Genomic DNA, 17120 nt, shown 5'->3' with positions numbered 1-17120 from the left:
AAGTTTTGTAATTATAAATTTTCACAGTTTTACCTTCTTGATTAATGCAATTAAAAATAATTATTGGATTTTAAGAAAATTAATTCTTGATGTTAAAAATATGAATGAATGATGTTAATTATTAATATATCTGGACACGTTTAATGCTGGTAACCTTTAAGTTTTACTTTTATTATATATTTAAAGCATATTCATAGAAAACTCAGGGGTTTAAATCACTAGCTAAATTATATTATTACCATGGTCGAAGTCGCGGGCACGGCTAGCTTCAAATAAAATTTATGAACTTTTGTTAGATGTACGCAACAGTACATTATGTGTTGAATAAATTTTTTTTTTAAATGGTCTTGCTAACTTTCTCTATTTAACTCATAAAAGCCTTAATAAATGTATATAACACATATATTTTATAATTCTGTAATAAAATCTTCCTATGAATTATCAACGATGAAATACATCAGTTTTTTTAAGTTGCTGTACTTCGTATGCTAAAGACTCTATTTTTAATCGTAATTTAACCGGTTTAACTTGTACAACATATACGGCTAACTTATAATTGCAGAATATTTTTTAGATTGTAATGTTTTTTTCTCAAATGTATTAAAAATGTTTCTTGTCGCTAACATGCATTACTTTAAATTTTGCCACAGTAAAACCATTTTCAAAGTATGAATAAAAATGATCAGTAAATTTAAACTAATAGTTTTTCTTTTACAAAGTAAATGGAAGTACCCTGTTGCAGTAATATTGTCTGTCAAGTCTCAAAAATACTTACACCGTTCCCCTCTTTGAAAAATTCGATTTCGTTTATCACAATAAATTGACGCAAAGGAATGACTTACTGTGCACAGTGGCGAATATGGGTGTGTGCAGGACAAAAATCTTTTTAGGTTTTGTCTCCAATATGCGCGAAAAATTTTTCCTATGTAATTCATTTTACTAAAATAAATATGGCACATAAATTATACAGCATTTATGTGAACGTAATAATTTTATCATTTTCTTTTTCTTATATGTATATTAAGAAGACTACTCGAAAGTTAGTAGCCATATTTTAAACCTGTCAAACATTCGCCTACCTTAATATTTCCGAAGGTTTATTAACTGTTCGGACTCACGCTGTTGTTCAAATGACGTTTGCAGATTTGGTGCGTCAGAGTGTAAAGGGTGCCAAGCCTAAAATTCCTTTTAAGGTCGCGAAGCTCGACCAGCGACGGTCACAGCGACGATTACAGCGATGCTTCATACTACTTTTTTACCGCATTGGGACTCCATCGAGCTCTTGTACCGCTTCAGCGGACGCTCCATGGGATTTAGGCTGTCGCTTGTCGATGATACCCGTTTAGCATTTCGTCACAAAGGTGCCCGAGAGAGCCGAACCTTGACTGGGTTCATTGCTGTTGCTCTATTAATAATACTACTAACACTTCAGAAAGCGTTGGGAGAGAAGTGGCGGAAGAAACTCCAGCAATGTTTTTAGCATAATAAGGGGTTTGGGTCTCCTTTGATATATGTTCTGGCCTCGTTTCCAACAGAGGTCGGTTGGTTATCCAAGGGCGACGAAAATGGTGTGAAGTTGCTTGTCTTTTTGTCGACGCGTCGTCCGAAAATTCTAGTCTAACTTTCAGGAAGGTTTGAATATTTTAATACGTTTGCATTAAAAGTAAATTTATCATCCGTTACAACTTTTAGATAATGGGCTTGAGCCATCAATGGCACTGGACTTTCCATGAGTGTGATTGTAGATGGTGCTTCATTAACCAGAAATATTTCCAGCTGAAGACTTATATTTTCTTATGGATTTTCATTTTAGTTTTCAGAGTTATTGGTTAAAGGTTTAAACGGTTTAAAGAATGTAATGCACAGCTAACTTGTCATCAAAAATCTTTAAAGCTTTTGTGAAGATGCTAATGCTGTTAGCCTTAAAGCTTTTACAGCTTCATCGATACTGAGTTCACGGAGCGCAAGGGTCTGTGAACTAGATTTTAAAGCTTTTACATCGATTGTCAACCATTCTGTATAAAATCATTTTTTGAAATATGAAATAATTCTATTCGAAAGCGACATGTACAGTAAAACAATAGTTACAGATAGTAAATAATAATTAACTTTAATATGTAGTATTCCGAATTTCCAAATCGATTTCTGGCGTTCCTTTATAAATTTTCTGTGTTCGTAGTCAATTGAATAATATTGGAGAGAAGTAGCGATATGTATTGGGTTGGTGGAGAACGTTATATTGCACCCCGGGGTTGTGTCACAAATTGACGTTTTATTGACGTGCAATAAATATTCCATTCACTTGAAATCAATGGTCTGAGCTGTCCCATTCAGGGCTTTGTGTTGTTAAGTTCTAGTAATATATCGATAAAATGTCGATGTGTTAAATAATCTACTCTATTAAATAATAATAATATTAATAATAAGAGACTTTAGGAGAAAAAGTGTTATGGTAAGTTTTCATACGTATAAAAGCAGTAAGTAGTCATTGCGGATTTCTGGTAATCGATGTCTCGCGGTAGCTACCCATATCGATGTGTATCATCGATATGGGTAGCTACTGCTACGTTAGATTAAAGTTGTTCTAAATAAATAAAAAAGTAATATGTTTTGATATTAACAACATGTTTAGTTGGGAAATGTCTTTGAGTAATCTTGTCGGAGGAATAAAAACATAATTACAATAACAAAAAGATAAAATATTTTATCTAGATATACTTTCTATACATATAGAAAAATAAAAATTAACAAATAATAAGAGAGGCGTGTTAATAAAAATGTTATGCAAAAAATTTCAATAAAAATATTTAAATGTAATCCCACTACTAATAAAGTAATGCAGTGTACGACATAGATATAACTACTTAGTAACAAAATATTACTTTAGAATTAAGAATCTGTTATTTTGATATGATTGCTCATTGTTTTCTCTTTTTCGTGCCAATATAACGTATTTTGTGATATTAAAATAGAGTGGGGTGATAAAAAGAACCGAAACGCTTGTGATTACATTACATAAAGTATGTTTGACGCGAAATAAGATTTTCAGAAACCTCCATACGCTTGGCATAAGTCAAATGTTTGTGTACCGTGCATTTCATAATGTACAATAAAACCTTTTTTGTTTTAGAATAAAAGTTTTGGCCGTTCACTTAATGTTCATACGAAAAAGGCGATCAAAGCAATAAAGGGTACAATTCGAAGAAATCCTGTTTGAGAGCAAAAGATTTTATCTAGGGAGATGAAAATAGCACATTGAACCCTGTCGCGTATTTTAAAAGATGACTTACAGCTTTAAGCCTATAGGAGACGCACAGGTTATTTTAATTGAGAATTTAAAAGGGAATAGGGTGGTAAAATCGAATCAACTACTTAGTGGCACGCAAAAGGTCACAGAAAATATTTGTTTACGGATAAACATTTTTTTACAATTGAGATATATTTTAACAAACTAAATGACTGTGTTTATGCTCTAAAAAGCTTTCTAATTAGTCAACAAAGTACAACGAAGGCATTATCAGACTTCTGTGATAGATCAGTGTGGTGTTAGCTATGAAGAAGTGACTGAGCCATGTTTTTGAGTAAAAGGATTCGTAATATCCGCTCAAGTATGTCAGGATATCATTCTTCAAGTTAAGCCACTTATCGACACCATCTTCAATAAACAAGAATCGTCCTATCAGCAAAACTCGGTCCGGTATAATTGTGATAGCTTACGAACGAATATTCTCGAAAGAAATTAAAGAAACAATTATGTTAAGTTTACTGCAAAATATAAAATATAGTAGAAAATTATATAATTTATCATATCTTTAAACAAGAATAAGGTAGTGGGTGCAATTTCAAGAGGCTAAACTGTAGTGATTTTATTACAGAATAAATTGAAAGAAGCAATGTGTTTTAGGTGAAGTAAAATATAGGATCGTATTAGTTTTACGATAGCTCGCATGTCGAGAACACCCTTAAGGATTGAAAACAGACTTATGGAACAAGAATAACAGATAAGACAAAGTTAATAGCTTACTTCTAACAAAAATCTGTGGCAATTTCGTTATAATAATATCACACAACTATAGTGAATAAGCATTCTGAGATAGTCATCGGTATTACTAGTAAAAATTGTGAAGTAGCAGTCTCTGTATCACCTGTTGAATGATCTTTCTGGAAAGGGCTATTGAAATAGCACCAACAGGATCGTTTAAAATTTAATTACGTCAATAAAAAGGTACTGTAAAAAGGCTTCCCTAAATCAGCTACAAGGGTCGTCAGCCCTGAACAATGTTCTAGGCCCATCTCTCTACAACGCGATAGTAAATGATAAAAAGAATCAATTTTGTACATTCAATATTGCATATTTTATGTAATTTCTATATTTTTAACTTTTCTTTACTGTCATACCAATATGGTTTCTCCCAGTGGATTATATGCTATGTGTGATAAGATTATTTCCCTTTCTTTATTCCACATAGAATTTGTAATTCTCTTGTGTGTAAGTATGTATAGTTTTGCAATATATTCCCGTGAAATGTCTCTGATTTATCTTCTAATAAATACAAGAAACATAAAATAAAAACTTATAAAAAGGCCTTCATTTGAAACTTAGTGATTATATACCTTAGGAATGCATATGTAGGATAGCTGTAGTATATAAGTAAACAACACTTTTTTAAATATCATTTTTTTGAAGATATGCCAGACAACAATAGATCACGCGACAAAGAAATTAATGAAGAAAAATACATGCGTTCGCCATCGTAGCCGAGTTCTAACTAGGACGATTGATGCTTGTGAACATCGAAGTCATCGATGCTCGCCGCTAGAACTGCTCATCAGCTGCGCACACGGCTCTTCGCTCTGCACCCGATCTCTTTGTGTCCCATCTAGCAGAGTTGCTTAACGGCAACTCTGCTAGATGGCACACAGTAATACAGTTGCCACACATAGCTCTATCGCTGTTGAAAGGGTACTGTGAAGTACAAAATAGTGTTATAGTTTATTTTTGTCTCTGTTCAGACCGGGGCGCGACTCGCAGCTTTAATGAGAAGAATTTTGTTTACAAAATGAACTCTCTTGAGATTGTTATCACGATCTACACAAGTGATCACTGTCAATGAGATCATTGACATTGATCACTTGTGTAGATCGTGATGAATAGGAGGCTTTTTAAAAGAAAGTTTGATTGGTTAACTCGTCATAAGTGTTTATAAAAGACAATAAATTTAAAAACTCAAATATTTGTCATTATTTATAATTAAATTGTGCAGGCAATAAACTTTTTCTCTAAGAGACAAAATTATTTTTCGTTTCAGTTATTTCCCCGCGATCTTTGACGCCAGTCGTTTAGCAAACAAATCACGTACGAGTGTATGTATCGGGTCGTGTGTCAAGGTGACTGTAACATGCTCACGTACTGCTTTGACTTGGATTTACGTGTTAGCTTATTGGGTTTGTAGGTGAAACGCCATCGGGATTATTGGAATAGTTAGTGATGGTACATTTTTGTTGACGTTTGCGATGTTGTTTAACATTTAATACTGATTTTATATTTATTTGAAGATGTGTCGCCATAGATTAACCAAACAATATGCTCTGCTCCATGTAGATCATCTATACATTAGTGATTGGTTATAGATGTAAAAGCTTCAAAGAGGTAAACGTACAGGTCATTTTAGGTCAATTAATATATAGTAACCTAAAAGTCAATAATATCAGATATGATAACATAGTTATAAAAATGTTTTCAAAGTTTGGGTTACTATTTATTAAATATTACTACTTTACGGTTACTATTTATTAAAGTAGATATTACTTGTAGGCCTGTCGCTTTTCACTAAAAAAAAATAATTAATGTAACAGAGTAGAACTTTCAGAGTTATTACTTTATACAGGATGATTGGAAATAAACTGAATTTTTGGTGACAAATGAGTTAGACATTCACGCCTTTAAGGCCTATTAGATCTATAATCAAATCAAATTCAAAACTTCTTTTTTCAACATAGGATTGGATTACATCTCTTATTGACGTCAAGTTAAGTCTATCATCAGTTTAAATAATAAATGTCTTAGACCAGAGAAGAGCAGGTGAAAGAAACAGGGCAGGGTTATATTTTTTAAAAAAGAATATGAAAAACATGTTTAATAAACATTAAAAGTTACAAGAGGCGATCACAATACAAATCGACAATATCGATCACCGTGGCGTTCTTTGTCTATCGGCAGAAAAAAAGAACATATCGATCCCAAGGCGTGCTATCTTCTATGAAGTCATCTACAGAATAGTAGCCCTTACGCTTCTCACCCACGGCTACTTTTTGTGAACGATATAGTAGTGACGCTGTCGCGCGTCCGCATTGATACGTTTGCGAAATATTCTCCAGCTGTGGGCTTTATTCCACGATTCAGTCGGGATATAAGTGCGATACTTTCGAGATTCTGTCGCGAAGCAAACGCGACTCAGTTACCTTCGTTTTCTTCCCGATGCGATAAAGTAGTGCGACGAGCATGCGGCTAACATGCGTTAGCGTTTATCAAACGTACGACAGCCTCGCTACGAAAAGACACCGTGGAGGAGTCTTAGTACATAAACGTTTTTTGACATTTTTTTAATCTGGTACTATGAGCTTTCTGAATATTATCAGGCATCTTATTGTAAAAATTTATAAATCGCCAATAGAACGATTTATTATCTAGATGAATTCGAGCGTTACTTTAGTTATTATTAACGTCGTGTCAATAGAGTGGCAACAGAAATAAAAATACTATTGTAATAATCGTTTCACTTACGGACCTTTTAGTCAATTGCAAGCACCCGCTTCCTTGTATAATCCTCGTGGGAGGTAATTGTTGTAATTGGTTGGCGTGGTAAATAGACTTAACCCACGGCAATTCAAAAATGTTTTTTTTATTGTATAGATGGATAAAATATTGGATTTTTAACTAATTCATTTAAATTATAACTGTTTTTTTTCTATCTCTTAATATCCTTAAAATAGTTTAACAAATTAAAAATATGAGTAATAATTTTTTAATTTAAATTATTTAAAAACAAATCAAGGAAAAGTAATTGCTAATACCATCTCAGACGGCGTTGTCGTTTGAAAAGAAACTTTTTTATTAGTTGACTTTCATACGTACTGACAGAAATTTATTTAACAGAAATTATTACAAGTTGAAGCCAATTACGCGCCCAAGTTTATGCCGCAGGCTAATTAAGATGCAGAGAGCTTTCGCTCGCGTTATGAGAGGCTGTAAACATATTACAGCTGCCTTGTGACGTTGATGTGGATTTACTGGTACACTGCCGGTAGATTGCTTTGTGCACGGTTCCGGAAGTAGCTTGGGGAAAGTACAGTTAAAACCTTAGACAGAACCGTACGCTTTCCTCAATATGTTTGGAATTTCGCCGTATTTTTGTGGAGTTATCGTAAATTTAAACAATTCTTTCTATGACTATCTTAGTAGTGTATTTATTTTTCTTAGAGAAAATTGCTGTTTTTTTTAATTTATTTATTGTTGTATCAAATCATTACTTACTGTATTATCGTAATCGAAATATAAGTTAGCATTAAATTTGGGCATCACAGAGCTGTAAAATTTATGTAAAGACCTTCCTAATGCTATACATCTGACTGTAAAGATGTAATGATAATTATAACAAACAATGAAATTAAAAATTGTTACAATATTCAAATAAATTATATACGAGATCGAATTAGGAATGAGGAGATTCGTAGACGAATAAAACAACTAACATAGCTCAGCGCATGGCAAGTTCAAGTTGTAGAAGACAGGCCACGCGTAGACCTGCTGGAAGATGGGGGATTAAGATGGGTTTTAAGGTTCTTTGGGTAAAGAACGTGAAGAGCGTAGAAGTAGAACATCAACCTACGATGTCGATAGTCGACCTTTTTAAAGATGCCGGAATATGACGAAGAAGGACTCTTTGAAATGGTTCTTTTGGAAGTTATTGGGATATCCATTAATGTGCAGCAGTGACGTTTTCTGACTAAAAAGATGATACACTTCTATGTGGTTTGAGTATCCTTTGCTTTGTGTTTACATTTAAATACTTAATTTTAAAACATGATATGAGAAATCAAAGAGTTGTAAATCATTTGCTGGTATGTACATTTCAAAAAAATAAAATAGCATAAAACGTTACAAAAATGTAACGATGATTAGCGCTGTGACCGTTATCTTAAATCTTTCGATAAAAATATAAATAAACATGTTTACATTAGCCCTTAGTTATTGATTATTTCTTTGCACTATGTTAAAATAAAAATAATTAATGATAATTATGAGACGTCGAAACGTAACATTCTTTGGTACGTTTGGATGTCGATGCTCTTATGTTGGTTGTAGCACCATAAGGGGGTTCTAGCCTGGGGCCGCATGATTAGGGAAGTGATCAGCGTAAATAAAGATTAAAGAAAGGGATATTTATCCATAAATATATATCCGATGATATAACGTCATGAGATCACATTCCGGCTTTAAGTTAGTAAAATCACTCTACAAAATCATTATTATTAATTGTACGATGATCCGAATTTAAATATTTCTAAAAAAAATATAAATAAATATGTTTCTCAACGAACAATAGGTATTGGCTGGCCAATAAGTATGTGATATATCAAAGTTAAGGCGCCCCGAGTTAAGTCGAACAGAAATAATCAAAATGCCGACTGTTACGGAATATCTGTGAATTGCAATCGCATCGTATTCGGCCCCTCTTAACGGCTCAGTGGGCGGGCGTTTCCTTTTTTTATCAATAAAGGTAAACGTCTACGAATCGTTGCAGGGAGCGGTGGCGCGTGAGAGACGTGTCTTGAGGTATCATAACATCGGGGTCTGGAAAACATGCTTTTATTTATTTTTACATTTATTAACGACTCTTTCAAAACATTTTTTTTCGCCATAAATATACAGAGATTGGTTATGTTTATAGCTCGTTTGTTTTTTTTAAAAATTCAAATGACTACATATTAAAATTAATTATTATTTACTATTTGTCCCTGCAGAATTTGTACTGCCAGAAGAGTGATTACAAGTGATTGGAAATAGGTTTAAAAGCTTTAAAGCTTATTGTTTTAAAAATATTTACACATTTAACGTTTTAAGGCTTTTACAGCTATAATCAAACCCTCTGTGTATAAATTTAGGCGCAACTACATTGTAATCGGTTGATTGTTAAAAATTAACTGTTAAGTTTAAACGGATATTGGTTAGTCGTCATAGTAAGTTATAATATTAACAAATATTTTTAAGAAATTTACTGGCATGTTATTTCTCCGATACGTACAATTAGTTCGATAAATAAACTAAGTATTGTTTATTGCTGCTATAGATAACCTAGCATGATAGAAGTTAATACGTGTCAGGCCGACTGCATTAAAATCGAAAACAAAAATTGTTTCCGCCCGGGATCGAACCGGGGACCTTCTGCGTGTTAGGCAGATGTGATAACCACTACACCACGGAAACTTATTACAACGTGTTTTATTTTAAAAGATAATAATAATATTAATGCTACACACAAATACAACTCACTGGTTGCAAGAATCGATCTTCGTGATACGGCTTACTTTAGATTTGAGCCAAACTATGCTTGTAACAAGAAAAATTAATAATAAAAAGTTAATTATTTATTATTAAATTACAACTGCAAATTTTACGATTTACAAGAAATGTTGATTGTGATGTATATACTACTGGTATTCGTATAAATAAAACAACAAAACTTTTAACATGAAGTTAAGCTGGTTCACTATTCCTTGATTCCCCTTAGGGCATTCGAGCTATGTTACGTGGACAAGGTTTAAGTTTCCTCAATCTGCGATCTGGTTCTTAATATCCGTAATTTCTGTAAATGACACATATGGTAACAATGGAATGCTATACCAAAAGACATCTATCTATAAACATATACACCAATACCTCACTTTGCCTAGTGGTTACGTTCCAAAAAAACACGACGCAAATTGAAACGCCGTAAAGTGAATTAAGATTTACTATAGCAAACCATGTAAAGATCGAAGATAGGTTCCAGGGTTACGAAAATACTACTTTTTAAAAAGAAAATTGAACAAAGCAAACATTTAAAAAACAAAAATAATATAGCTGTGCCAATAAATAAATTAGAAAAATTATACCTTTTTTGTAACTAGAAACAACACGTTAAAATATATATAAATTTATTATTCTCTTTTTAAAAAAGCACAACACACTACATTACAATACACTACATAATTAAAACTGAATTCCAAAATTAGCAAAACAAAGTGAAAATAAAATTGTATTAAAATTGTGTTGATTTTCAGCTAGAAAGGGAATCCCTGAGTGTTGATGGCATGTCGCAATTAGAAACAATAGTGTGGCCATCGTTTGGAAAAAAAAGAAAATTTCAACGAAAATCTAACGACGCACAGTGAAAATTAGTTAAGCAGCGATGCAACTTCGGAAAAAATGCAAAACGAAACGTTGCAAAGCGAGGTATTGGTGTATCCGGAAACAGTATGTCATTAGTCTTTTCACGAATTAAATGTCTAAATTGGTAATAAAAACTCTTTGCTAGTCTATTTGTATCTGGCAGGTTTTGATGACATTAAAAAGGTTACTTTAAAAAAAAAAACAAGTTTGTTAAATTTTATTTCGAGCATTATTGGTTTTTTATCTTCTTTTCAAAATTAGAGAATATAAGTATTCAGAACATTTCAAAAATTTATTTGTGATAGAAAGAAATCTGCGATAAAAGTTTGTAACGTTTATGGACATATTGCAGTGTTAGTAAGAGTAGAAGGAAGTAGGTTTAAAGGTTTTTAATACCGGAATTTTGAAATATCAAAGATGTACCAAACTGTAGCCGCTCAGTAAGAGATAAAATAGACGAAAAAGTGAATCAATGTTGGCATATCATTTGAAAAATGACCACAAAAAGCTCGATATTTGTATAGTAAGTATATAGCAGGGATGGTCGAATTGCGACTCTCGAGCCACATGCTGCTCTTTGAACGATTATTTTTGGCTCCGAGTGATTGTAGAATTATTTCAAAGTTATATAACTTAACCCTAAATTTATATTACCTGTCAGCTTTTGGGAAATCTAAACAAAGTACCAGTGTGAATAATAATTATTTTTATTTCACCATAAAATTAGCGAAATACAAACACTGATCATAATTAAATAACCGGTATGTTAAGTATTATTAGGAGTATTTTCATATACGCATTATTTGTACTTTAGTCATATAATTTCAATAAATATAAATTTTATAAAAAAATATTTGGTAGCGTATTTTAAATGCGTTAAATTGGGGCTCGCGAAAAATTTCAGATTTCGAACAATGGCCCGAACAATCAAGGAGCTTGGCCTCCCCTGGTATATAGTATTTCTTATATAGTAGTCATCATTTATTGACACTGTAGTGAAACAAATACGACAAGAACGTGCGACTAAGGTAGTGATCGAAGATCGGTCATGTTTCACATACCAGCAAAAACCGAGTTAACACGCAATATGTTTATTATCAGCTTTAATCGGCTAGCAAAACCATCGATTCGGCTATATTTTCTATCAGCTTTGAATTTTCTAAAAATTATCGCTCTGTCATAGATTTATAACAAAGTTATATAAAAATAAATCATTTTAGCTATTGCGTTTTGTTAGAGTGTTACTTTGGTGAAACCTAGTTGTATTAGCGTAAGTACTGTTTAATATACAATAGCAAAAAATAAATTAAATTCAAGCTAAATTCCTCGGAATGCGTCCATTTTCGTATCACAACGTCTATTTACCACGCAAGGGTGTATTTGTCACCGATAAACTATTTTTCGTCACAGCTCAAAAAAATGTTCATTTATGAATTTGTTGTACCGAATATTATTCCGAGTGAATGTTCATATTATTATGCTCTGTGGTTTATAAAGGTTTAAAATTGTATGAGGGAAAATTTATGTGGTATTCGCGTGTTTGATTACCATTTTCGCCGTGAAGACATCTGTCATAGCGGCTTAACTGGGAAATAGTAGGGGTCAGTGGGTTAACTACTTCATTCGTGGCTAGTTTTACAAGCTTGTTGTGGACAATTGGCTGAAAATATGTAAATTAACTATGGCGTAAAACGTTCAGAATTTTATAAGCAACAACATTGAATTCTAATTTCTGGCATAGCACCTTTGTTAGTTTTTCTAATTTTTTTCTTTTTCATTTCAATTAAGTTGAAGCCTTGCGTGTTATTATTAAGCCTATATTTGTAATTTCATAGAAAAAAATGTTCTTTTTTATATATTTTATTTTCGCATTTGATCTGGAAGAATTATTTAATTACATCCGTTAACACATAATTGACTTTAATTTTTTTCATTTTCATGTTGATTTAACACTCTAGATTGTCTACTAAAGCACATAATTAAAAATTAATTTGTTTCCTTGAACATTACGTCTTAGTGAATGACGAACCTAATTACATAGACAAGAGTGTTTAAAGAACAAATGTTTATTACCCATACGATACTAGAAAGGTAAATAACTTCCCTGAAATCAATTACCACAGCGTTGTTGGTAGGTAAAACATATTGGTGAGAATCTAATGTAACAAACAACAGATGGTTTCAATATACACATAAAAATGTTGGAGATACTGTTTTTACTTGTAGCAAAGGAGGCTATGGACTGTAATTTAGTTAATAAAAAATACTTTTTTGGCATCCGTTTCATCCATTACATGAACTTTAATCACTGTATTTTTATTGAAAAGTTATTTTCGATTTGAATATTTCTTTTTAGATGGGTAATAAAGTTTTATTTTTTTTTGTCCGATTTTAAGTTAGCAACTAACTTTTAATCTATTTTTCGCTCGTGTTATGATAAAAGTGTTCGTCTTTGGAAGTTATTTACGAATCAAGCTCTTGTCATCAGACATTTTCGCACAACTAAAAGTATATAAAGCCATAAAAAAGCACTAACGTGGCAGATCGTCTTCTTAACATATGTCTTTGTTTTGGTGCATGACGATTTGGAAATGTCAAAATCAAGCCACCCTAACAGCAGGAAACTTGAATTGATAGCGACAAATTAGTTGTGCACCTAATAATTCAAATATTAATTTTTAATTATGTCAACAAACTGTATTTATTTGTAATTGTCAATGTGAAAAAAAATATGTAAAAAATAATAATATTGCTCACTTGAGAACCTCAACTTCAACGTGTTAGTCGTAAGGTTTTAACGTTAGCGGCATTCTTGTGAAGTTAACCCAAGTTTCTACCCTTGACTACCAAGAGTTTAAAAGTACAAGTCTTTATTATTCTCATTGTTGATTATATGCTAATGCCAGCTTTATTAATATTACTGAAGAGCAATTTAATGAGCAAGAGCGCCTTTTTATATTTGGTTCGTAATTGGTGTGCGCAAATATGACCATATTTCTGAATTTCGTAATAAGCTCAATTGGTTACCGATAAGACTTCGCCGTAATGCCTGCATCCTTTCCCTTCTCTAAGGTATTTTGTTTAACCCGCTTACTCCCTCTTACCGTAAATCTATATTTCTTTTTTTACGTGACTCATATGATTACTTGCTCAGATCATCGGATAACTTGAAATTGGCTATGCCTGTTGATTATTTTATATTTATGAAGGCATCTTTTACTGTTGTCGCTGTTAGGTTATGGTGAATTGGCAGAAGCAAGTAGACATGCAAAATCGCAGTCAGTCTTTAAAAAGATGGTAAAACAGCACTTCCTTGGCTTCTCAAGAAATCGCGTAGCGTTTGTTATTTATTTTTTGTTAAATTTTCTTCTTTTTATTGTTTTTTTGGTGTACAATATGTATAAAATAAATAAATAGATAAATAATATTTAAATCAATCAAGTGGCAATACAAACATCTTTCAAATTAGGAACGCAGTGTGGATGGTTAAGTCGACCGGAAGAAGGGTCCAGTAGTTGTAGGGCGGTCATTTTATAGAAGGCTATCTATAAATCTGTACGGTCAACAGGCTATTTCACAGAACGTTTATACATAAAAGATTATTTATTAATTAATTAAGAGTTTTACTCAAAAAAATAACTTCAATTATTAACGTGAACTCAAACAATATATTTAGTTATACCTACAATTTTATAAATTGTTTGTCTTCTTTTGCCCTTTTGCGAATTTTTTTTAACTAAATTTTAATTAAGAGAGCACCTAAAATGAGTTTTAAAAAATTATCTATTTAGTTTAGTATCATCATTATCATATCAGCTGATAGATGTCCACTACAAGATATAGGCCTCCGCCAAAGATCGCCAAGATGAGTGGGCGTGCGCTGTCCGCATCCTGCGATCGCGACCATGCTTATGTCATCGATGCATCTACCAGCCGGACAGGAGCAGCAGAACCTGCCAGGCCATGGTCGTCACTCGAGATCTTTTCGGCCTCAAGGGACACCGGTTGCACGAGCGACGGTCCCTGCTCATTGCCACTTCAGAGGAACTACTCTTCTAGCTACTTCATAGCCTAGGTTCTTCTGCGAATCACCTAATTTTTTACTAGATCTTGTAGCGAAGCTCCGAGCATAACTCTTTTCATTACTTTCTTATCTAACAAAAGTAAAATATATTTACCACTGCATTAAGATATAAATTTATTCCAATATACTGTTTTCTGGTTACATTTTTGTTGAGAACGGCTGCAAAATAAAAAAAAATGCCCGTAAGTAAAAATATATGGCTTACGTTGTCTCCACTGAAACACAACAAAGTGCTGACTCGTCGTCAGCTTGAAGATGTTTACTTTTTAACGCCACATTAAACTTTAGATATACTTGACGTTAAACGCAGTAAAAAACGGCCCGAAAGTATATTCTTCGGAGAATCTATTTAGAAAAGTTTGATACATTGATATTGTTTTTAATACGAAATAGTGTCTAAACTTTGCAATAATAATGCGCTACCCAAGTATTAAGAAGTTTAGTTTTTAAGAAGCAAGATCACAGAATTAGTTCGAAGAACTGCTCCTCCGAAGTAGTAGTAGCGGTGGGTACATTGCTCGTGCAACTGATGGTGGTTTGGGTTGAAAGGTTCTGGAGTGGCAATCATCAGCCCGAAAACACAGCGTACTCACGATTCATTAGTTGGACCGACAACAAAGACAGAGACGCTGGAATTTGGGGAAGGCCTATGTATTGCAGTGGGCGTCTATCAACAGACACAATGATGACGATGATCACTCAAATTTTTAGCATGCAAAACCAGCACAGCATTTAAAACTGAGTATTGGTTACCATGCTCTTAGAACATAGTGCAAAGACTGCTAAATGGTGTCAGGAATAAACGGATTTTTAAAGAAAAAACTGTTCTCTAATGTAATTAAACGGTTTTATTTAGTTCGACCCGTACAGAATTTTGTTTAATTGGGTCAAAATTAGAAATTGAAATTTAAGCACTTTCCCGTTGTCAGATTGATCTGTAATTTGGTACACATTTAATTTAGATAACAATACAATATAATAAAATCAATAACATTATAAATCTAAGATGGCTGCCGATACAAAATGGCGGATAACATATTTTTATTTAAGCCCCTCAATATGGGTATCAAATGAAAGGGCTGCACTAGTAAAACACGATGATTATGTCAAAATTTAAAATCCAAGATGGACGCCGTTCCAATATGGCGGACTAGGTACATATATTTCCACAATATGGGTATTAAAAAACCGTTTAACTTAAAAGTTTTTTAAATGTATTTATATTCAATTTTATAATATAATAAATATTTTTTATCTATTTAATAATAGAGTTAACACAAAGTATAACTAAATATATGTTAAACTTAACATGTGTAAGTATCCAAATGTTATCTTGTTTTAAATGGTAAATATTTTTTTCTAACAAACCGTATTTCGACTGTATTTCTCATTTCAAGTTTCCAATGACTTTATCATGATAAATCATTAAATATTGCACTGAATAGTAATGCACTAATGGATCTATTTTTTGCAATAACATTTATATAAATTGTCTAGTTCGTAAATATATTGTTAAAAATTGTATGGTTATCTGCAAAAGTACAAAACATGTTTAGTATTTCTTTCTACGTTTATTTTTTAATGAAAGGTTTGTAGTAAGAAAAAATAAATTTAAAAAAACTGTTTCCGCCCGGGATCGAACCGGGGGCCTTCTGCGTGTTAGGCAGATGTGATAACCGCTACACCACGGAAACTTGACTGTTGGGTTTAATAAATAAATATTATAGAGATTTTATCAGTACGCCAGTTTGTGAAAGTTTATGTACAAACTTAAACCTACATACAAAACCTGATTTGCTAACTCTTAAAACAAATACATTGCTATAAATACTAATATTGTTCATATTCAAGCGGTCTCATATTAAAAGCTATTTTATGTTATGCTGACTTTTTGTTTTAATCTTTATATATATGTTCTATAATTAATGCATTATCTGCATGCGATAAAATTAAAATATACATTTATATTGCAATCAAATGCATTGCAAATCATAAATTATATATACGTAACTACTTGAGAAATTCTTAAAGAGAAGATTGGGTTTGTTTGAATCTATTGCTAAAAATTAAAAAAAGAAAAAATACTTTAGTAACCTATAAGGAATTGCACTCTAGGAATATAATTTCACAACATAACTCATTATTTTTATACGACAGTTTACTGATAAACATAGTTATTTATTTAAAATTAGAAAACTATGTTAAAATAACTGTGTGCTTATTAACACTATGTATTATTAAATTTTTGTTTTTTAAGTTTAGAACAGAAGCCTGAAATCTTGTTTAAAACAGTCGCTGTTAAATGATGAGTCGTGGTAATGTAATATTAATAATTGAAGATGTATGGTTAAAATGTTGTACTATGAAAGAGTCTTTGTCATTTTTAAAAGGTTAGTAAAGCTTCTCTACTTGTGATTGTAGTATTTTGAATTATCTGTGTAGTTTAAATACTAAAGCCTTACACTTTTTTATGATATGTATTATAAAAGAACAGTTCATATACCAGGTGGACCGAAGAATCAAGGTCAAGGGAAATCAAGACCCATTATTGTAGCAATCTTTGTGGGAGGTCTAAATATTCCTTGCAGTGGACGTCTATTAGTT

At 32.3% G+C, this 17120-nt stretch overlaps 2 non-coding genes across 2 annotated transcripts; both read right to left on the bottom strand.

Annotated features, from left to right (window-relative positions):
- Nucleotides 1-9414: 9414 nt before the first annotated feature.
- On the bottom strand, nucleotides 9415-9487 carry TRNAV-AAC (transfer RNA valine (anticodon AAC)). The gene has a single exon. It is a non-coding gene; the product is annotated as a tRNA-Val (tRNA).
- A 6650-nt stretch (nucleotides 9488-16137) lies between these two features.
- TRNAV-AAC (transfer RNA valine (anticodon AAC)) lies at nucleotides 16138-16210 on the bottom strand. The gene has a single exon. It is a non-coding gene; the product is annotated as a tRNA-Val (tRNA).
- Between the last annotated feature and the right edge of the window lie 910 nt (nucleotides 16211-17120).

The sequence above is a fragment of the Battus philenor genome, unplaced genomic scaffold, assembly GCF_028537555.1.
Source record: "Battus philenor isolate CCGP_79_NKW_IND1 unplaced genomic scaffold, ilBatPhil1.0.hap1 SCAF_3, whole genome shotgun sequence".
Classification (NCBI taxonomy): Eukaryota; Metazoa; Arthropoda; class Insecta; order Lepidoptera; family Papilionidae; genus Battus; species Battus philenor.
Note: the sequence above shows the minus strand (reverse complement) of the source record. Positions and strands in the feature narration are given on the sequence as shown.